This window comes from Mastigoproctus giganteus, chromosome 1 (genome assembly GCF_048544385.1).
Source record: "Mastigoproctus giganteus isolate SK-2022 chromosome 1, ASM4854438v1, whole genome shotgun sequence".
Classification (NCBI taxonomy): domain Eukaryota; kingdom Metazoa; phylum Arthropoda; class Arachnida; order Uropygi; family Thelyphonidae; genus Mastigoproctus; species Mastigoproctus giganteus.
In genome coordinates this window covers 37,934,383-37,957,786 of record NC_143575.1, presented here as the reverse complement: position 1 = coordinate 37,957,786, position 23,404 = coordinate 37,934,383, and the positions used below count along the sequence as shown (strand labels likewise).

The 23,404-nt window shown below is 42.7% G+C and overlaps 1 protein-coding gene across 2 annotated transcripts in view; it reads left to right on the top strand.

Annotated features, from left to right (window-relative positions):
* Positions 1-19,501: 19,501 nt before the first annotated feature.
* Positions 19,502-23,404, top strand: part of LOC150090712 (diuretic hormone receptor-like) — a 212,473-nt gene continuing 208,570 nt past the window's right edge. The window contains exon 1 of one of the 2 annotated variants that reach the window (XM_090379588.1): positions 19,502-19,618. The gene's annotated coding sequence lies outside the window, so the exon portion shown is untranslated. Of the gene's footprint in view, positions 19,623-23,404 lie in introns of both variants that reach the window. The other variant, XM_090379597.1, reaches the window with a different exon arrangement.

Genomic DNA, 23,404 nt, shown 5'->3' with positions numbered 1-23,404 from the left:
TCCACATTGCCCTGGTGGGTGGCACAGTTGGTAGGATCGCCGTCCTCCCCACACCGAGTGGTAAAGACCCGAGTTCGAGTTCCGTCGATGACTGGAAGAATTTTTACGGGCCTTTTTCACAACGTGGCTGAGTTAGTCGGTCTCAGACGAAGGTAACATGGTTTTTTCTCCCGGAAAGTGGAGTTTTTCGTCCAACAAGCAGAAAATAGATCTGAGAACACACAACCAATCGACTATGGCCTTAGTCGCTGATACTCCTAAAACCCTACGCCTACAAGAAACAGCTTCACACATCCTCCAGAACAGATCTCGGTTTGGATCTCTTCAATGATCCGAAAAACTTTTTGTGGACTTTACACATCGTGGCCGAGTTAGTCGGTCTTGGATGAAGGTTCGTTTGTTGTTATAGGGTTTCTCGTACATCAGTAACTTGGCCATGTTTCGCCGTATGTAATATCTATTAACTGCGTGTGTTCTGTGGCCGATTTGCTATTTTGCTCAACGAAAAAACCCGAATTTCCGGGAGAAACTATCCTCGTCCGAGACCAACTAACTCGGCCACTTTGGAAAAATATCCATAACAATTCCTTACGTGGATTCGAAGCCTTTTCGACCTGGTGTGGGGAGGACGGCGATTATACCAACTGTCCACCCACGAGGACTGAGCGAAGGGATCAAGATTTTTTTCACACGCGCAATTTTCGTACAAATTACACTTGGGATGTTTGAGGTACTGCTACAGTAACTCGTAACTTATTTATTTTTTGTTATTATCTAATTTCTAGTATTTGCGAGAAGTCTTAACGTTTTGTTATGAAATTATGTGACAGTTGGGGTACGAGTATATTGTTTCTAGAAACTACAAAGAGATGGCGCTGCTCTTCATTAGTTGCATCTCTCACTAAAAACGGTGGCAACTTCGTTAGAGACGTTCCAGTGTGGAAATGTCTTCAGAAATTCGAATTTTACTTACAAAAGGAGTTATATCAAGTGAAATGCATCGCGAACTCGCGTATGTCTATGGAGAGAATGTGATTTCCAAAGAAAGAAACAGGTCTGTTTCTTTGGATATCCAAAGAGTGTTTTTAACTTGGCCCCTTCAGATTTTCGCATGTCTGGATGTTCCTGGTAGGTACTTCAACACGATGCGAGGTTATGTTGGATATGTGCAAAGCGCCAAAGAAACTAAGGCTACGAGGGGTCAATATATTGTGTTTAAAACTGCGTGTATTCTTCGATCGGTCTGCTGAACGAAACACCGGAGTTTCCTGGATAAAAAAAGCCACGCAACCCTCGCTTGAGAACGAAGAACTCAGCCACGCTGTTAAAGAAAAAAAAGAAGAAAGACGATAAGAATTCCTCGCATACTGGTGATGGCATTCGTACTTGGGCCTTTCACACTCGGTGTAATAGGACACCGAGTGGATGTACGATTTACACTTACCGCTTTCTTTACAACACTACCGTATAGTGTAATGATATGTCGCAATATAAACTTTTAAAATAAAGAGCAGAAATAATTCACTTAAAAAAGTAGCTCTTAACGCATATTTCACCGTAATACACCACTATTCGAGATGCGAAAGATGGCTGCTAAGAAAGGGGTCCAATTATGTGATCAAGGCAGAAAACGGGAGTCCACTTGCCCTCACCCTCATCCACAATGGACTGTGCTGCAAATTTCGCAGAATAAAAAGGCGAACAACTTCGTACGCCAGAGCAGTGGTAATTTGCATCTGGTTGTGCAAGTCAAAGTGATAAAGCCAGCAGTAGTCAACATACCACGGAGTTTCAAAACACCATACCCTGGTGCGTATGGACCAAGGGTCCATACGCACCAGGGTATGGTGGTATATCTAGTGAGTTACATCGGCAGCTCTTGGAGACTATGTGCACCCTGCCATGTTTTTCCATACAGAAGCAGGATCTTCCAAGACGATAATGCGCCGTGTTATCGAGTCCGCACTGTGCACGAGTGGTTCGAGAAACACGGTGAAGATATCGCCCGCCTTGATTGGCTTACAAATTTGCCCGATCTCAATCCAATTGAACAACTGTGGGAGGTTTTAGAAGGGGAAGTGAGGCTTATAGCCACGCAGCCGTCATCTTTACGACACTGTGGAAAGCATTGCAGGCAACATGGCTGCAGTTTCCTACGAACGTCTTGAGACATCTATTGGAGTCAATGTCCAGTTGAATAGCGCCTGTTATCCGTGCGAACGTTGGCCCAACACAGTATAAGTTAGATGGTTATGATCGCTGAATAAAAAGGCTCCTCCGCAGTTAATTTTCATTAGCTGGAGGGTGGTGGTCGTTGAAATGCCAATCTTTATATGACATTTGTGCCTCCCGTTTTTGAGGTGACTTCTATTTGTGTTTTGATTAATTGCGAAGTGCGGTTGGGACATTTTAGGCTAAGAGTTATTATGCATCAGCGAGGATGATGGAGGGATGGTAGCCATTTCTTCTTATGTTGGCTTAACTTCAGCGGCGGTATACGCAGTTGCGTTGCTTTGTATATTCTGTGTTTCAGGCTGATCCTCCATCAGTATAGTGGCCTCATTTGCAGCATTGGTTTCTACGTCTACACTGTGTGCACAGTGGCATCGTCACTTCTCACACCGGGTGGAAAAGGCCCGGGTTCGAATCCCATCAATGATGCGAGGAACTTTTATTGCCTTTTTTTCACTCTGTGGCTGAGTTAGTCGGTCTCGGGTGTAGATAGCACTACTCCACCATCCGGAAACTGGAGTTTTTCGGATGGTGGAGTAGTGCTGGCAGATCGACCAAATGGCAGATCGACCAGAGAACACACGAAATTCACGAACATAAGACATTTGGGCAGATGGATGCATATTCCGTGTGGCCCTAGTGTGACATTTATTTTATCTACGACTGCACTGCGTGGTAATCCGCATATGGGTACATTGGCCGAATAGGAGCAGGAAGGCTAGGCGCGTAGTGCAGATAGAAGTTTGGGAGGGGGATGATCGGGTTGTATCTTGTCCTCGGCGTTTGGTTAGTCTCGGATGATTTCGCATCAGTTACCAATCAGCTTCGAGTGCTTCCTTCCTTTATCGTTGTCGAACGTGACTTGTTGGCATTCTCTGCAATCTCCTTGCACTTTAAAATGTTAGATTTAATGCGTCACACACGCAGCGTTGCTTTGTACTCTGCTATCTGTACGTTATTTTTTATATTAGTCGGTATTATAACGTTTGTATATCTCGGCGCAATTCATCGCTTGTTGATTTGCACGCACCTCCTCTCATTCCTTCTGGGTGCTGCAATTCCACTGTCACAGAGTGCATAACAGCGAAGAATTTTTCTGGATTAAAGCTATACTTTTCTACCGGCCAACTGATTACGTTATAAATTAATGAAATACATTGCATACTCCTTTAGAAGACATAGTCAGTGACTTGTTGAGTACTGATTTTCAATTTGAAACTAAAAAGAAAGAGAGAATTCACCCCCCCCCCATTTTTTTAGGCCAATCAATCAGTCGTACCAAATCTTGCTCGCTAAATCTTGCCTATAGAAAGACCGGAACTAAGCGAATGTCCCTCTTTCGCTGAGGAATATTGCTTTATTTTGTTTTTATGGCCGCAAATAAATTATCAAAATCTGCGACTCCACTGGCATTTTCGATAACGTTGCCCGATGCCGAAGGATAAAATTAATTTTGTGTGTTTTGAAGCCGTTTTCTTCGAACTAAGTAAGGCAATATATTTTCGTAAAGTATTTATCCCGTATCCATAAAACTAACCCAAAGAACGAGTCTCTTTCTTTCTTTAAAATTTCTGGAAATTGCTTCAATGCCATTCGCAACAACTCGAAGCAAAGACCATTCTCACCGAGTGATTTATCAGATGAAACGAGAAGCATTAATTTGAATGCGCTCTTGAAAAGCGCAGCCTCTTCTGTTATCTTCCCTTTTTAGATTAATACATGATTAATGATTTGTCAGCATGTTTATCTTTCAAATGTTAATGCGATCCATTATCCAGTTAAGTAGCGAGGATTCCCCTCTTTCGAAGTCTACCTTGTTCATTGAGAAAGGATTTGAGCCATTCGGTTTCATTAATTTAGCAGGCCGCGCAGAGAGCTTTAATTTAAACGCTGTCTTCAGATTCACTGGCCATTGAAATATTACCGTGATGGTGGAAAAGGGTGTTCTGGCGTAGTGAAAGACGAGCTGAACCATCGCTGGCAGCATTCACTATCACCGACGGATGGACCATTTGGGAACCGTTTGCCATTGTACGAAGAATGGCAAAACATGATTTATCTGCAGTTTGAAAGAAAGATTATTGTCTGTATCTGGAGGATAGGTGCTTATCTCTTGGGAGGAGTACGTTTAGTGAACTGTAACAGAGCTGCTGTTTTGAAGGATCGGTCAATTGAGGAAATTTAGGGCAAGAAAACCGGCCATCACGGACGATGTGGTGGAAGAAGAAAGGAAGAGGATGTACAGGATTGAGAGGCGGACAGGAGGCCACGGCGTGCTCAAGCATGAAGATATTTTGTGTCCTTCCCTCTCCTGTTCCTTCAAGCGACTCAGGGGAAGAGCTGAAACCAATTTTCCTGCTTCCACTTGCATATCGCTTTTGATTTACGCAAAGGCAACCATGTCTGTTAAATTCAACATGTCTGCGTTGAAATAAAGTTATGGGCCCTGTTGTTATTCGCTTAGAGTGGAGTTATCCAAAGAAAAATAGAAGAATTCATAAAGGCGAACATTAATTATTTATTGTTTTTCCAAGCCGAAAATGAAACTGGATTAATGGGCTTTTCGATAAACCGACTCCCTGTCTCGTTCACGGTTATTGAGTGGAATGCTCGTTGTATGTACGATATATTTATTTATTCCAACGATTAAAAGTTCCCCCTTGACTTAGTAGTAGATCTCCGTACTGAGCTTACTTCGCTTTTCAAGACGCAGTTCTTTTGGCCGCTGTCAAACGCATTTATTTCATCGCAATACTCCGCGAGAATCTGAATGTACGTTTGACAAGAATTCTGTTTGAAAACATTATCAAGTTTTGTTTCATTATATTATGGCTAACCAAGGAAATCATTGGTTGTTATTCTTATCTGGACACCTATTGTTAAAGGTCTGTGAAGGGATTAAATAGTTTTGGCTGGGTATCCACAATTAAACGCCACACGTTGTATCTTGCCAGACACGCTGACAGTCTGTGCATGTCGAGTCCAAAACTTCGTTACATTCATTTAGATTCTGTCTGTCAAAATGAAGTGCTTATCACTTAAGAGACCACGAAAGACGCTGCAGAGGACGTTAATGATTGCTGGTTCGGTACAAGAGTAGTAATTTGAATACGGAATTGAAGTTGTTTGTTCTCTGCTACAATAATTATTAGAACATCCTCGAAAGGGCGACAAGGTTATGATAGAAAATAATGATGATAGTTTAGTCGACTAGAAAGTGGAATTGCGTGGTCTTTCTGATGCGTACTATTTGGGGACAACTTGCTGCCCTCGATACTGTTTCATTTTTCCGTCCTCCAAAGATAGGGTAGTGCGGCACCGGCGATTTTATCCTCCCCCCCCCAACTGTGCGGGTAAACTCTGTGAAGATTACAGGCCAGATTGTGTGGGTTAGAGAGTGTTTGTGTAGTGTTAATGTTAGGTTGTGTTGGTATATTGTTCTTCTGCCATATTAGCCTAGGGGCTCGTGGAACACCACCGAATTTACCCTACCTACCGTCCAGTACCATGGGAAGGCGGGCCAGGTGATAGAGATAAAGGCTCTGGAGTGGCGGGCCCAAGTAAAATTAAATATAAATACGTATTTTTATTGGAGAAGAGCGCAGGGGAGAGAGATGGTATAAGTAATATGGAGAAAAGGGGAAGAAGGTAGAGGGAGTAAAGCAGATGTACCCGCGTGGTAGGAAAAGAGGGGACAGGGTGGAAAAAACCCATGAACACTCGGAAAGAGGACAATAGAAAGTTTAATGTGGGGAGCCCAAAAGCGAAAGTTTGGGGGTAGGAGGTAGGGAGAGTTTAGGGGATGCCACCCTAGGGTGAGAAAAATAGTGTATAGGGACAGGGTGTCCTACGTGAGGGTCTCTCTCTGAGTTCCACTCCAGGCTTGGACCATTCAAAGTTGAGGTCAGTATCCTACACCATGCCGGCTAGGAAGAGCAAAGAGCGTGGTTTCGGCAAGGATGGTCTCATGAGGGGTCCTTTGGTGCCTCCGTGGCCATCAGTCTTAGTCAGTACTGTGTGTGTGTATACTGGTTCAGGGTGGTTCCCAGGCAAATGCCCGTCTCCACCTAAATCATTTAAAACAGAAAATCTGTAAAGTGGACCTGATAAATAAAAAGATAGCTAAGAAATAAGAAGACAAAACATATTTTTGAAAAGAGAAGTAAAGTAAATAAAAAAAAATAAAATTTAAGTTAAGCTAAGTTCATAATCTAAGTTAAGTTAAGTGTATAAACAAGAAATTTTGAATAGAAAAGAATAAAAGTAAATATAAGAGAAATGTTTGTGAGTGTAGTATGTTGTTTATGTCAGGTCACTTTGCCATCAGAAAGCAGCTGAACTCTTCAACTGCAATCTGATGCCCATCCCTGGCACGTGGAGCCGGACCTGGTTCTATCTTTAAAAGCTGAAGCGCCAAAGCGCAATTAAACACTCAACAGAGAGAGTGCTAGACTGTTGAGCGCCAGCTGTCCAGCCTTGGGGCGCCCAAACCCAAGATCTGAACAACAACCGAACAAAACAAAACAAAAAAAAAAAAAAAAAAAACCACTTAAGTGGTCCATGCCCAGGAGCCCCAGACCCGACCAAAAGCTTCCAGGTCTGAAGCTCCTAAGCCCTGATGCAATCAATGAAGATTCTGGTTGTAGACGGCCAATTCAATGTCCGTGAGGTTTCGTATGATAGATCTTTTAGGGAACACAGCATTTGCATACTCTTGTAAGGCCTGAAAGTTGTTAACTCCTTGCACCAATGTATGTACGTTATCTTCATTAAAATTAGCTATCTGTTTTCCCAAAAGACACCGTTCAGCATTATAATAAGGACAAGAGAACAAAATATGCTGCCAAGTCTCTGCCGCTCCACAAGAACACCAATGATCCGGCTCCAACCCTCGAGAATACAGTTTATCTCTGATCGATCCATGACCTGTTAGCAAAAAACTGATATACATAGACGGACAGAACCACGACGACACCGGTTCAGTAATGGCAAAAATCTGCCACAGGAATGATCTTCCTGGTTATCTCTCCCACCTCTGAAGAACTCCACCGTGCTCTCCATATTCCGACCAACCCAGTCCAAATTCGAAGTTTCTCCTCCTTAACTGTAGCTGTAAGATTCAATGACATCCCTAGATATTGTGCAGGAATACCCTTCCGCATCGCATACATCATTCCTCTATAGACCACATATAAATCCAGAGGTAACAATCCAGCAATCACCTGAAGTACCACCGTAGACACAGTCCGTGGTGCATACAAATAAGTCAGTATCATAGAACGTTGCAACGACATTAACTTACGTTGGATTCTGGCCTTGAACACATCCGCAATCCATACACCGGCAGCATAAGCAATAATTGGTAAAAAGATCGTCTTGTAATATAAACTCATAGTTTTTTTTACTAAGACCCCATTCTCTTCTTGAAATTCGTACAACTGAGCAAATAAACTTCTTTATTTTTCATTCAAATGTGCAACATGTAAATGGAACCTCATCCTATCATCCAGTATCACTCCCAAGTACTTAATGTTGGACACAAAAGGAATTTGCCTTCCGTTTAACACTACTCTAGGTGGGCGGTTATAATCAAAATGATTTTTAAATACCATGAATTTAGTTTTTGTGGATGAAATTTTCAACTTGTTCAAGGCAGCCCAATCAGCAAGGTCCACCAAAACTTCCTGTATTCTATGCTCCAACACAATTCTAGATCCACCCGGGACCCCCACAATCAAATCATCCGCGTACGCCACACGGAAACAACTTATAGCTAGAGACTTCTGCAACCACTGATCCAGTACGGCATTCCAAAAAATTGGACCCAGCACTGATCCCTGTGGACATCCTCGGCCTACATAATAGCTATACATTAGGTGCTTCGCACATACCTTTACCAATCTATCTCTAAAATATGAACGTATTACTCCATATAAATACCGGTCACAGCCAGACCTCCTCAAAACACTCAGAAAACTCTCCCACCACACGGAGTCAAAAGCACCTTCAAAATCTACAAACACAACCAAAACATATTTCTCGGAAGAGGACTTCACATGATTAATGTCAATATTGCCTCCTCGGTCGAATGACCCTTCTTGAAGCCAAACTGAAAATTCGACATAGCATTACCAACAGTCAGGACGTCAACTATTCTAGGAAGCAATAACCTCTCGAACAGCTTACCGAGGTTTGATAAAAGCGAAATTGGCCTATAAGCTCGAGGATCGTCACGAGGCTTACCGGGCTTGTGTGGAATCTTGAGAAGAGCCACTTTCCACGATCTCGGGAACACTCGCTCCAACAAACATTTATTATACATTTTGAGCAATACATCTGGGCAGACCTCAAAAAACTTCAACACAATTTTATTTTCTAACAGATCCAACCCTGTACATTTTTTAGTGTTCAACCTCGCGGTGGCTATCCCCAGCTCAAACAACGAAAACAAACTTATCTCCGATGAACCATCATGCACCAGATTACTCAGACGTATTCTGGCCTGATCAACTGTATCCGACTCCAACACATCCTCAGGAAAAAGTTCCCTTAGTCAGTACTGAGACTTAGAACGAACACGAGTTCAGTTCATCCACGTATTTTTCTACTTTTTACTGTTTTCTTGCAGTTAGGGATCGGTGGAACGCCGGTTTGTTTTGAAGAGCAAGTGCTCACCCACGTACACAGTTATTTATTGAATCTTGTTACTTCGTTTAAGTGCATTAGGGTAATATGATACCGCACGCGACATATTGATACAGCGAATGAGAATAATCGTTGCGGGAGAAAGAGGGACATCGTCGAAAAGTTCCGAAGGAAGTAAGACGGCATTGTTGTCCCGTTGCCATGGCTACCAAGGTCTTAGGAACACGAGACTAACATTCCGTGTCCCTGGAGAGCGTAGGAGAAGATGCGATGTCGCCGTTTCATTTATCGCTCTACATTTCTCGATTTGGCGACCTTGTGTACAACAGAAGGCATTGCTAAGACGCTTCCCGGATATTTTAATTACTTGGTCGCACTTGCTGGCATTTGCCACCTTCCCTCGTCGCGAATTAGTGCTTTCCGCTACACGCCAATAATACGGGTTGCCGAATTAGCCGTATACTTCTGGCGTTCCGTTGCTCTTGGAGATGCTTCGTAGTTGTGTACGCAGGGATTCATTACGAACAGCAGTCCGTTGGTAATCTCATGATGGAGAAGTTCATTAAAAGAAGCTGCTTCCTGTTTCCCCGTGTCCATTAATAGATGGCGCTAGAAGATAGAATAGTGTCCAGTGGATCGAAAGGTGAGAGAGAGAGAGAGAGAGAGAGAGAGAGAGAGAGAGAGAGAGAGAGAATTCTGATACTCCTTCTTTGTGTTTTTTATGATTCAGGAATGAAGAAACTACTTTGTTGTAACTCTTCTCACTTTAAATCCAAATTGCGGCGACGGTTTTACATCTTTTGTGCTGTTGCGCAATGCGCGGCTCCATCCAACAGGTTGTTGTAAGCGTACTCAGGAGGCGAAGCGTTTCCACATGCTCGAGGCAGCAGAAGGCGCTCTAAATTAATTACCGTAAAGCCGTGACGACACTCTGGGAAAGTTGATTTCATGCGAAGTCCCGCCACCTGATACGACATCTTGTATTAGCGAAGTCCTTATCGCCGGGATCGTGGGAGTTTATTGAGTTTATTTATTCGTCCGCGGAGACCTTTAACCTTTGTAAATAGTTGTACAGCTTCACCTCGTGGCAAGTAGAGTGGCATCGGGCGGAACCTCTTTGGCTGACTGCTGGAGTTCTTTCTGATCAATAATAAATAAAAAAACACCTTCCAGCCATAAATTTTTCATTTCTGTTCATTTCCCGAGTCATATTCATCCTTTATGGGGCTGATTTAAGGACGTTTCGTGTTGTTCGATAACCCCAGTGTTTTATTGATAATCTACTACGCGCGTATTCAAACTAGAAACTGTCAGTCACCCGTGATAAAACGTCACTGCATGGCTTTCATGATAAAAGCAAAAAGAAGAACTCTTTATTGAGAATATCCCCTGGCAACGTCTCTCCTTATCCTTTGTGTCCTCTTGAATTCCAGCTACTCCTTTCAGCTGCACGCCAACCAGATTAACTTAATTTTTAGCATTCTCGTATTCACTAGACGCCACTCGCAAATTTTCTTCAGTAGTCAGCCGCTCCTAGTTCTTTCCAGCTCCCTCCTTATCAGTCGCAGTTTCCACTACACCCCTCCCCTCCCGGGACTTGACAGGGCAACCCTTATTTCCAACTCGAGCGACCATATCGAAGCAGTGGAGAAAGATTCATTACGCACATTCCTTGCAGGAACGGTTTTGTCTAAAACGCTCTGTCGACTGTAAGACTTAATGCAGAGCGATTCAGAAATTAACTACCAAAGTTTTGGAGCGTGTTGAAAGATTAAAAAATGTCTTTTGAACGCATCTTGAAACCGCAGGCCAAATAAGCCCTCAGCCTTTCATTTTTAAGCTCTTTATTTACTTTATTTTTGTTTTTTAAATTTGTTTTTTAAACAAATTCTCGGAAATGCCCATCTCCAGCCTGGATGCATGTCTCGCGTGCAGAAGACGAGCAAATGATTCCCGCAAACGGCGAAACTCTGAAAATGTCCAGAAGCGGTACCTCAGTCCTGTATGCCAGTTTATCACGTGATCCAAAAAATAAATCTAACGAATTGAGGTCGATGAAACGGAAGGCCACGTAACTGTCCCTCCAAGACCAATCCACCACTGAGGGGAACTTCCACTTACCATAACGCAACAAGTGACACATCCTCCCAGTAGGAGTCAAAGCGCGTTCGCTCAAGAATTAGCATTCGCGTCAGCATTCAGTGGATCCTCCAATGGAGTGGTCCCAAGGAAATCAGGGCCCTGAGTGTTCCAACTCCATACTCCCCTGCAGTTAAAAGAAAGAAGGGAAAAGAAAGAGTGGATATGACGTACGATTACATGTAATATATGTGCCGGGATTATTACGCGTACGTGCAGGATTTGTAGAACAAGAAAAGGTTGGAAACCTCCGTTTAAGGAAACTTATTTAATCAAATTTACTTTTGTATAAGAACGCCAAAAAAGAGTACCGTGTTTGAACTCTCATTTTTGTACTAAATCGCAGCTATCGACGTACATTTTTGGCGCGTATCCCAATGCGTCTTATAAAAAATAAGTCCTTAAGAATGCCGCGTTAACGAAGTCTGTGGATTCTGTCCAGATACAACTGGGATCTGGTGGAATCAGCTGTTACACCGGCTGATCGATAGCTGCTGCAAAATCCATCACCGGCTGACTGCTCTAATATTTACATTAATGTAGAAAGTTGCGTCCAATTTGATTCACCACCCACTACGCATCCATCACCCCCTCGTTCCTCGCGATCACTCCCTTCTGTTCCCGCGGTGTATTTTTACTGCGCTGTCCCATCCGTCACCATCGCTTAAGATATCTGAAAAGTTTCACGCGCGAATCTCCACATTGGTCGCGTCGAACATCTTCACCACAACGACAGGGTCATCTGTCTTCGCGCCGCGCGGGAAGGTTATTAAATCGAAATCGCTTCACGGCATTTGTTATTATTCATTGAGAGTAGATGGCGCTACTTGTCTCGCGCGCGCACACGTCCGTTATGCCAAGTAAAAAGTTTCATCAGTTAAATATGCTAAGAAGCCACTTCGAATCTTATTTGATCTGATCTGTTTTATAAGAATCTTCTTTTCTTGTCTTCGTTTAAGATATTAGATTAATCGGAATTTGCCAGAGGTAGAACAAAATCTAGACCCCTTCCTCCCCACAGTTCTTCCAAGGGAAACTAAGTACACGTACCACCAACTTGACTCGTGAACTTTGGTACCTTGCTATCCGAAAGATATCCTTAGTACCTTGGAAAGGACCACCACTTTTCCTTCTGGAATTCCTTGTTTTCTGACTTTTTTGGGGTTAAGATGAATGGAGTTCATCTCCCGAATTGCAGTTGAATTCCACATATAAAACAATTTTTCGCTGGGAATATAAGGAAACTTGTTGTTTATTTTCATAATTGCATTTGTTTCCTGACGAAGAGGACGTCCTGGCCTTGAACAGCGTCATTCTGACGACAGAGTGCCTCTCTAAAAGCCATAAATATCTGAAGCACCCGTTTGATAAGAGTACGTCAACTGATGCACGTTTCCATCTCCTTTGCTTGGTCACCTTCTCAGAGATATCAGATGTCCTGTGCTGTCTTTGTCTTGTACCACGGTTGCTTGTTAGTCCATTTGCTTTATGGCGGAAAAGGAAATTGCCACATAACAACTTCCGCCATTCTTTATAAGCATTGGCTCATCTCGCCCGTTGTGCAAATGGACATGTTTTGATGCAGCCCATAAAGTAACCAAAAAGCGATGTACGTAAAGTGCAGCTGGCTGAATTATTCTAGTTTGCGAAGGAAAGGCACCCTCGGGTTGTTTCTGATATCGAATTATATCGGATTGCCCCTTTAAGCACGCGCAGATTATATTACGAGCCCGAATTTCTATTTGCTGTTTCCAGAACCAAGATAAAACATTTGAAGTTCCAGAACATCAGAAGGAAAGTGAACGTAGAAGTTTAGCAACTACCCGTTCTGATTTTATCGGACCCCGGACATCACTAATTTGCCCGGGCAGAGCAGTTTCAAGATTCCTACGATGGTGTTTGCATCACGAACTGCGTCGTTCTATCTCGGCATCTTTCACGTGCCTAAATGAAATAGAAAATCTGAAAAATTAACGAGCGGGCGACTGCAGATAATCGTGCTTATAACGACGAAGTACGAATAAAGTACTTCAAGGCGTCAAGTCTTCGAACAGAAGTCCAGATTGCGCCCAACGGTTACGCATAAGTTATGATGCTTTTCCAGCAGCTGTAAAATAAATTGTGAGATTGGAGGGGAGATTCGCTTTTATGAGGAATAAATAAGCACGACCTTCAGCACGTCATTAAAAGACACTGTCCGTTTTTGATTTTTACGCGAGACTACAATAATGAGATGTTTTGCCCCGAGTTGCTGAGTGGTGTTGTGTAAATATTCATTTTTCCAAGTAGACTGAAGGACATAAAACACAGCAATCTGATCTAAAGGACCAATTGCTGTGTTTTATGTCCTTTCAGAAATCTTTTCGTATTTTTCTTTACTTTTACCTTTTTATTTTATCTATTGTACAGGGTGGACGACCCTGTACAACCTACACCAATTCAACCTACCACCTTTCGGCCGAAAGTTGATGCTAGCGAAGCAAGTGACAGAGACCCCTGAGGCCACTTTGTTATGTACACGTACGTAACAGCGAGTAGTCTCCTTTAATCTGCAGAAGCCTGAATTTTTCGAGGCATGGACTCAAAGAAAGCTTGCCACAGAGATGCTGGTCCGTTTAACTCAATTGCTTCCCACACAGGTTGTTCAAAAATTGGATTGGTGCGGATCTCTAGCCCGAAGAGTTCGATCCAGTTTATTCCACAGGTGCTCAGTTAGTTTGAGATTCGGCTGGGAAGGCCACCCCAGTAAGTTCAATTCATTCTATGTTCCTGGAATCAATCCTCTATAGTTCTGGCCTTGTGACATGGCCCATTATTCTTTTGAAAGAACCATTTGCATATGTATATGCTGCATTCGTGAAGGGATGCGCCTGGTCGGAAGCAATTTTCATGTAACCTGAGACATCCGATTGTTGCTCCAGTGATGTCAGTGATGCTAATATGCATCACGAAAACTCACTCTTCCGATACCGTTGCACTGCCACAACCAGCCCGTCTTGTTGACACCTGGCAGAATGGGTGCCTGAACTCATACTGTTTTTCTCCATGTTCTGGCAAGCTTGAACAGCAGCAACCGGGATTAGTCAGACTAGGTAACATTTTTCCAATGTCTAGTGCTGGTGTTCCTCTCAGCCCACTATGTACTTTTGCTTACAGAGATGGCACCCGATTTGGTTTTCGGCTAAGATATTCCATCCTTGATAAGGGACGACGAATTGTCTATTCTGAAATGCCTCTTTGGTTACCCCCTGTTGTACTGGGTTGTTATTTGACTGATGAGATTCATACCGATACCTGCACAAATGAGATTCATACCGACCCGTATAGCCCCGACTACCAGGCCACGTTCAGAGTGACTTAAATCTTTCGCCACGACCATTCTCACACTGAAATGCACGCATGTCTCCATATCTGCCCATCTGTTTTATATTGATTGGGACGAACACGTGATGCAGTTACTAAAGGCGCGTTCCATCTGGACCACGGCTGGTATATGAGGTAGTTTTGCTTTTGAGTTCTAGTTTTCTGATTGGCATCTAGTATGTCAAGACTTCGTGCACTTAAGTTCATCCATTCGTCGAGTTAGTAATATAGCTAAACTTGCGTTTTGTTTCCATGGTTACTGGGCTTTTTAGTAGTTTTGGCGATATGTAAAAATGTATGTATGTATCTTATGTAGGGCGGTCCCAGAATTTTAGTTCAATTCCACCGGGGAACACTGTGGTGATATAGAACTCTGTAAACGGCCAGAAAGGCATGTATTATTGTTTGTGCAGTTTAGTCTGCGCAGGTGTAGCACAGTGGTATTGTCACCATCCTTCCCACACCGGGTGTTGTTGTTGTTGTTATTTGGTTTTTAGGAGCATTAGCAACTAGGGCCATATTGCTCCGGGGATATGCGGTGGTCATTCCCTGACCTTTCCGCGTCCTTCGTATTTGGTGGTGACGGGCTCGAACCCCGGTCTAATCAAGAAGCGTGTGCTACCACTGCTGCTCCTTCCCACCTGGCTACGGAGGTGCCTCACACCGGGTGGAAAAGACCCGGGTTCGAATACCGTCGATGACGCGAGGAACTTTAATGGGCTTTTTTCACTCCTTGATTGAGTTAGTCTGTCTCATGCGTAGATAGAAAGGTGTCCCCCCCCCAGAATCTGGGTTTTTTTTTTCTCAGACAATTTACAGACACAAAATACGGGTTTATGTGCTCAATCACAGGTACCCCTAATATAATAATTTGATTTTGTTTGTGCAGTGTAGGTGTTGTGTGTTTAGTTGTTTCTGGCCACTTAGTACTAGAAAGGCGATCACCTGGAAAGCCTGCCCCAGTGCCCACCTACACCGCGGAAACTTGGACCACAACTAAGTATGTACCGTAGCCTCCGTGATAATCTCGTGTGCCGGTCCTGAAACGAACAATAACCCTCACCCACTTGATGTAGTGCAACACTAATGAATGCTAGCTATCCCGTAGTTGAGATCTCTACATTGTCGTCTTGAATAGGTGTATATGTCGTATTTGTGTCAAATGTTAGGTGGCACCAGGAACGTCAGTTCCACTTCGCTGTGTTTCTCTGTGGAGTAGCACGCTCTATAAAAAAGAGCCAAAATGTAAGTTGTGTGTTGTTGGTGTGTACTGTATTATGTATTGAGTTGTTGAAGTGTTGTTTGGCCCTAAAGTCAGCGGGAAGCAGGGATCACCAAGAAAGTTGCTTCCCGTTGCCTGCCCGTAACCACGTGGAGGTAGGCTAACATCTACGGTCACCTATCGTCCTAGAGAAGGACATAATACTGCATACACTGGAGGAAGTGCAATACCAGTGGGTGCCCATAGTTTTGGAGATAGTAAGAAGGTCGCCAGAGACTGTTCAGCCATCTCAGGTTCCTATATTGCATTGTTCGTGAGTAAGTTGTAAGTGCAGCAGCTCATACTGTAGATGCATAGAGTGCCAGGGAGCTTTGCATAGATTAATATGTTTGCTTATACAGCACCATCAAGTGTATAAGTTAAAATAACTTATACACTTGGTGGAGCTGAACTAAAGTCAGTAGTGGAAGAAAGGGACTTGGGAGTTACGATACGGTCAGACATGAAATTCTCTGAGCATTGTAAGCAGGTTGCAAGGAAGGCCCATGGTGTCCTATCGATGATCTATCGAACTTTTGCAAGTAGAGATAGGGACGTGATAATCCCATTATATAAGGCTTATGTTAGACCACACTTGGAATACTGTGTTCAAGTATGGAGACCGCACCTAAAGAAAGACATCGAGCTTCTTGAAAGGGTGCAAAGACGGGTAACTCGCCTGGTGAGATCGGCAAAAGGGCGTCCTTATGAAGAAAGACTTCGAATATGTGGGTTTGGAAACTAGACACCTTAGAGGAGATTTGATTGAGGTGTTTAAGACTCTGAGAGGCATCAGTAAAATGAATGAGGACGAAATTTTCAAGATTATAAATGATGCTAGAACTAGGGCACATAAATTCAAGTTACGGGGGGAAATGTTTAGATTGGACTGCAGGAAGTTTTATTTTAGCCAGCGAGTTATAAATTACTGGAATAAGTTGCCTTCATGGGTGGTAGAGGCCGACAGTTTGGGGAAATTCAAAGGTCAGCTATGGGAGGAGGGAAACACATAGGTTGCCTCTTTCCTTTTCGTTTAGTGTTTATTAATTATTTACTTTATTTTTTTATTAATATTTTATTTTATTTATTTATTTTTGGCTGGTGCAGCATAAGCTTAGGCTTCCTTGGGCCATATGGTCATTACTAATACTAATTGGTTAGCTTATGTTGCCATGAGCAGTCCTGCAGCCTGTGTGCACTGTCAGGCTGCATACCAACAACTATCAAATCTGACTGCGCAATATCTGAAGTTATATCTGACTCCAGGTATTTTTCAATCTGGTGTTGCTGCTACCATTTGTCAACTTCAGCTGCCATTCCTTAGACCATCTGCCTAGTTTTTCTAGATCTTGTTGCAGTAGCATATCCTGATTACTGTCAGTAACTACGTTTGTATCGTCTGCAAACTTGGACATTAAGTCTGATATGCCTTCATCAGTATCATTAATAAATATAGAAACCAACAATGGTCCTCGCACTGAACTCTGGGGGACTACACTAATAACATTGCTGCACGAAGAGCAATGTCCATTAATAACCACGCTCGATCTTCTCCACTCAGCCCTCATCCCTTTAACCATAGCAGTAACTTGCCCTTGGACCCCAAGTGCGCCAGTCGGTGAACCTATTTTTAGGAATTCATCTCGGAGTTTTATTTCCTCGTTGGTTTCTAGTGACGGGGAAGTAAGAATCAAAGGACAAAGCTACCTCATACCAACAATGAGTATTGTAGACTTTCTAACCAGGTCTTTATGTATAAAACAGTGTGGTATTCGTTAAAGTGGATTGACATTGACCTAATCTGTGGTAGTTCCTATTACAGGAACCCGATTAACAGGAAATTTCAACAAAATGGAGCTTGAACGTAGGCCATTTCCCGGCGCTGAAATAACACCATTTTTCAAATCATTTTTGCCAATCACTTTTTAAAATATTTTGACAAAAAAGATTCTGCCACTTTTGCGCCATATTATTTAATTTATGTTGCAATCCCAGGCTCCCCCATCATATTGCAGCCTCCTCTGGCGCAATATGGCAGTTGAGCATTCTTGCATTCTTTTATAAAACAATTAGATGACGTTTCAGTGTATTGGCTTCAAGCGCGTATTAAATTATGAACACACGCGCATCATGCCTCTGCCATTCTAGAGTATGTACTGTGTACAGATTAACCTAAACCAGGGGTGGCGACCCTATGGCACGCACATAAATTTTTGTGTTTTCATATTTAACGTGTTTTCCATTTAAAAGTCATCGGCAGGCGTTAAAAACATTTTAATTTTCAGATACTAATAAAATTCGTGGATAATAACAATGGTTTTATTTATTTTATTAATAATAATTACACGTCGGTTAGTGAAAGTATTGGTCTGTCATCGCCAAAAGAGGATATATAATTTTTACCTTGAAAGGTTTACGACTAAATACACCATTAATAGTTGTTGTTCCATTACGTGTAGTATTTATCGAAAGATCTGATGAGGACATGTCCAAGTTGAAGAATGTTTTCATTAAATTTGGTCCAGTAGAAGATAAATTGTTGTTGCCATCATACAAGTATGATTGCAACGATGCAAGTTACAATAATTCGCTTCTGACGGAAGCTGAAGATGACGTCACTTCCGTAACGCTTTTCGCATGACGGTTTTTCGTTACAAAATTTTTGGAATAACGCTAGTAAAAGCGTTTTTAACGTCAAAACGATAATGTGTACCTTTACCTTAAGAGCACACCCGCTATAAAGATGGACTCTGCCTGATACACGCGTACAGGTGTTACGGGAGTTCCTCCCGGTTTTAGTGCGATAGTTTTCTGTTGAGGAACTCCACCTTTCGTGAGTTCTTACTGAAGCAGAGGGAACCTGATCCTCGCGTGCTTTGAGATGCTCCTGCGTATTGGATAATGTTTTATTCCACAAGAAATGCGCTTTTGTGTAAATGTCATTCATGTGATGTATCTCTAAATGTGGCCGTGACAGAAATAAATATGTGCAACATCTTTTTATCACTCTCTAAATAACCAAAATCGATTAACTTAAAAACATTTATTGCTTTATCGCGTGTCGCTCTGTCTAATAAAACTCTTCGGTTGTTTTTTGCGTGAATCCATCCAGATGAAAAGTACGCATTTTAGAAACTAGAACATCGAGGATGCAAGGAGGTAGTACAAGTAACGGAAATGTTTCTAATACTGCCGCGCTAGTAGACTTTAAGATATATAAAATTTAAAAAAAATAAATAAATAAAATAATAATAAATAAATAAAAAAAATAATAAAAAGAGAGAGGTATGTGGATATAAGCTATTAAATTTCTCTTCGCTAACCGGATAACAAAAGAGACACTTGATGTGAGTTGTCATAGCAACGAGACGTACAGAAAGAAACAAGATCGTCATTAGAAGAGGAAATATTACTTTAAAAATCCAACAACGCTACAAATAATGGCAAGGAGCAGACTCTTTGCGAGGCCACAACTTAAATCTGACCATTAAAAAAGCAGCGTTTATGGCAGCGAACTGTGACACGACTGTACATTAACGGTGTCGATGTTCGGCTGGAACGATTCTGAACACAGGAGAGCAAAAAGGAGCACGCAATGCTGCTGATCGGATCGAAATATGCGAACCCAAACTTCTGTTGTTTGCCATCTTTCTTTTCACCGATTGCTCATACCTGCTGCGCTCCTCATTCCTCCCCTCCCCATTACTCTCCTTCCCCTCCCCCCTTCTACCAATGAAATACTGTCGAAGTACGAAGGATTGAGCTGTTTATCGTCAGAGGGCGCCTTGGCTGGTAGCCGAAGGCGGGAGATCGGTAATATCGTAAGAGAACGCGAAGTCCAAGCAGCATCATCACTCTCACTCAGTCGCCAACAGATCCGTGCGGCTCTTACGGGGAGGGGGGGAAATAGTGCGGCTCCATGTGTCACTGGAATCTACAGGCTTTCAGGATACTTTCCATTCGCTTGTCTGCAGACCCGTGAGTATGTTCTTTTACGGTGGGGTGTTCTGTTGGTAATCTTAAGAGTTTCGTGATCTCCTTTATGGCTTCTTTCTTTTCTTTTTCACAGAATGTTCGCTTTAATTTCACGTGAAAAAGGGGATGTTAGCTGCGCGTTTAGTCTGTATGTAAAGCAGTAACTGTGGCAGTTATCAGAACTTATTTATTTTTAAATTTCACGGTTTGGTTTTACTTTTGTTTTAACACGAAGTAAAAATTGATGTGGATTCGAAATTTTATTTAAAACTATTCGAGACATTGCGTAAAATCAGTTAATAATAACGAATATTTGGGAATCGGCGCAAACATCCAAATAGCGGACTCGCGCGCAACGCAGTGAACAGCGTCGCTGCCACCCACTCCGTACAGAAAAAGGCTGGGTTCGAGTCCAGTAAACCGCCGAAGTTTAGAAATACTTCCGTGGGGATTGGTGAACCTTTTAGAGGTTTTTTTTTGGCGCTGTTGCCGAGTTAGTTGTTCTCGGGCGTTGGCTGCGTGTTATTCTTCAGGAAAAATGGTTTTCCCTCCCGAAAACAGAATAAACACACGTTTCAGTGGTCCAACTTATTTCCTTTTTGCGATTGATCTACGAGATAAACCGTTGTTCTCTCTGGAGCTCTGGCAGGATTCCTAGAAATTGTGTTTACAACGTTCACATTCCGAAAAATATTAAAAGTAATCACTGCTGACCGCCGAACAGACAATCGTGGGTGGTTATAGATCGATAAGTGAATTACTGCATGGAAAACTGTATTAGTTGACTGCAACTGGTAATGAAGCCATTAAAATTGTGGAATTAAATCCTTTTTATTTTTTTCAATGATTTTTACCGCTTCCATCCGCCTCTTCGTGACCTCATTTCTACGTGGTTATTCCATTTTTGATATTTTTATTTATTAAATCTGTTTATTGCTCTGCTCAAGAGCCACCCCTTGGACAGCAGTAAGCTATGTGGGTGATATTTACATTCATGGGTTAAGACAGGGACACGCGTCTGGCGGTTACTTAGAGAACGTGTATGCTTAACCTGAAAGGTACAGAACTTCAGTACTTTTTATTTTACATACTCGAAAGTTGTGCAATACCGAATTGTCCAACCTTTATTTTAGGTCCTAGCCAACGAAATCCCAGGAAAGTAAGTGGCAGGACCTGCCAGAGTATAATTAGTCTCTTGATACACCCGGCCTGCGTCCCCATCGCTAGGTATGTTAAGGCCGGGTCCCACCAGGGGCCCGGCGGCCAACAGGCCCGATGAGCAATGGGCACAACATACCACATGACCCGTGCATTATTTTTAAACCTCTGGCATAGACAGGGTGATGTCACTCGATACATTGGACGTACGCGGAGATGGGAAAAATCCCCGGAGCTGTCTGACCCTCAACATATCTATACCGAAGTGTCCCAAATTAAGAAGGATTATTTTATCAAAAGTGCTGTAAATTACAAGACCACGAGAAATATGTACAAAAATATAAAGGAGTGAAGCAGTCCACCGGTTGTCCCCCGTGGTATCTCTTCAATCTTGACTGTCTTACTACTCACAGTCAGGCGTCTTTGGAGTAATGGATGCTAAGAGGGGGGACCAGTGATGGCTTCACTTTATTTTACATGCATTGTGTCATGGGAAGTATTATCGTGGCAATTTTCCTTCTGGTGGTCTGTCATAACTGTAAATTTGTTTCCCATTCTGGTGTCTTGACATATGCTGCTCGCAGAATTTATCCAGGTCGATGGCTAGATTGTTGATCAAATCTACCGAGTTTCCTGGGAACATGTGTCTCAAGCCTTTCAGGTTGTTGAAACTGATTTTGAGTGGGAATCTTGGGTCCACTTGATTTCTTCCGGCAATGCGGGGAGTTTTTTTTTTTTTTTTATCAGATCAGTGATGTCAGGGGGCGTTTGAGTCATCCTGTGATTAGTTTGGCAAGTGTAAGAAAGTTTGCTGCCACAATCTGTTGTTTCCATGGGGGTGACTTCGAGATTTATGTAGAGCTGGGCTCTAGAAATTGTGTACTGGTTGCCAGTCCGAGAGTTGACCCATTTCAGGAGCCAGTATTCCAGGCTGAGGAAATTGTTGAAGTGTGTTGTGGAAGCAGAGGACCAAACTGCTGCTGCATACAGAGGCGTGTGTGGAATGGTTGTTTATTGGCCCATTAGCTGCTATGGCTATAGTGCGCCTATTCGAAAGAATATTAGAAAATAATTAAAAATGAACAATTTAATTTCAGTTCAGAAACCTATTCATAAAAGATTATACCCTCCAACTTGTTTCAAAAAGCAGAAAAGTTCGTTAACATTTGCCTCCTCCAATGATATGATGGTCAACGGTTCTCGAAGATTAGCCAGATTTTGAAGTATTAAAGTTCGATGTTGTTCATAGTGTGGACAGTCAATCAGAATATGTTTAAGTGTTAGATGTTCTAAGCAGTGTGGACATGTGAATCTGTAAAGGGCGGCACCTGGAACATTCGTTCAACTCCGCCTCGTATCTCTGTGGAGATCAGTATCACTATAAATGGGCCAGATATGTGTTCGATGTAGGTTTGTGCGTGTTCTGTTATGATACGGCCTCTTGGCTACCCAGAAGCATCAGTCACCTGGAGAGATTATTCTGGGAACTCGTCCACACCACGGGAAGGTGGGCCAGTCCCAGTATATCACGTAACGTCTCAAGAGACTCTGACCCACCTGGTGTTGCCAGCAGGTGGGCCAGGCACCTCTGGGGACCCATTCCAGAGGGACTTCAGCAAAAAAAAAAAAAAAAAAAAAAAAAAAGACACAAACATTCACCAGTGGTGCAGGTATTGAGAGAAGAAAGAAAAAAAGATGTTGCCAGTTTTCTTCTGATCCACAGAAACAAGAGGTCAAGTATTTAACAGCCCTAGCTGGTGGAGTTTTTCGTTAAGGGACTCATGCCCAGTAATAAGATACGATGTTTCCAGACTAATTGTAAACCATGAGCTAACCTTCTTCTACATCACAAAGGAGACATTCGGTAGGAAATTTCCAGTTACAGTGTCGACAGTTGAATTGTTCCACCTTGTTTGCCAGACATTTATTAGCTCGCTAAAGCATCGAGCTTTCTCCCTTTTATTGTCATTATTCAGCGATAGGTCTATATCCATGATGGAGGTAGGTGTTCCTTTTTTGAGCCTGACGCATAATCCTCTAAATATTACATAAAGGTCTAAAGGCAGAGTCCCAGCAATAACCTGGATTGCCGCAGTGGACACCGTTCGGCAGATGCAATGTGTTGCTAGTAGCATTGCCATCTGGATCGAGTTGAGTTTTTGCTTCATTTTGACGATTACCACTCTGTGGAACCACGTTCCGGCCGCGAATGAGACTATGGGAAGGAATACCACTTTATAATAGAGAAACAGGGTGCGCTGGATAGGCCCCACTCATTTCTTGAAATGCTAATGATGGAGGCTGTAAACTTCCTGGCTTTTTCACGAAGGTGTTGTAGGTGAGGTAGGAATGATAGCCTGCGTCAATGATCACGCCCAAGACCCTGGCTTGCGCAACCAGGGGGAGCTGGATACCATTAATTTTGACCTGGGGGCCCTTCTTATGTCAAGTTTGGTTTTGAAAATCATCATCTTTGTTTTGGTGGGATTAATCTGAAGTTTGTTGGTTGCCACCCACGAGGTGAGGCTATCAAGGACTTTCTGCGCTCTCAGTTCAAAGACCGATCTTGAATGACCTGAGATGATGACAGTCAAATCATCGGCAAATGCAATGACTTTAGTATGTTCAAAT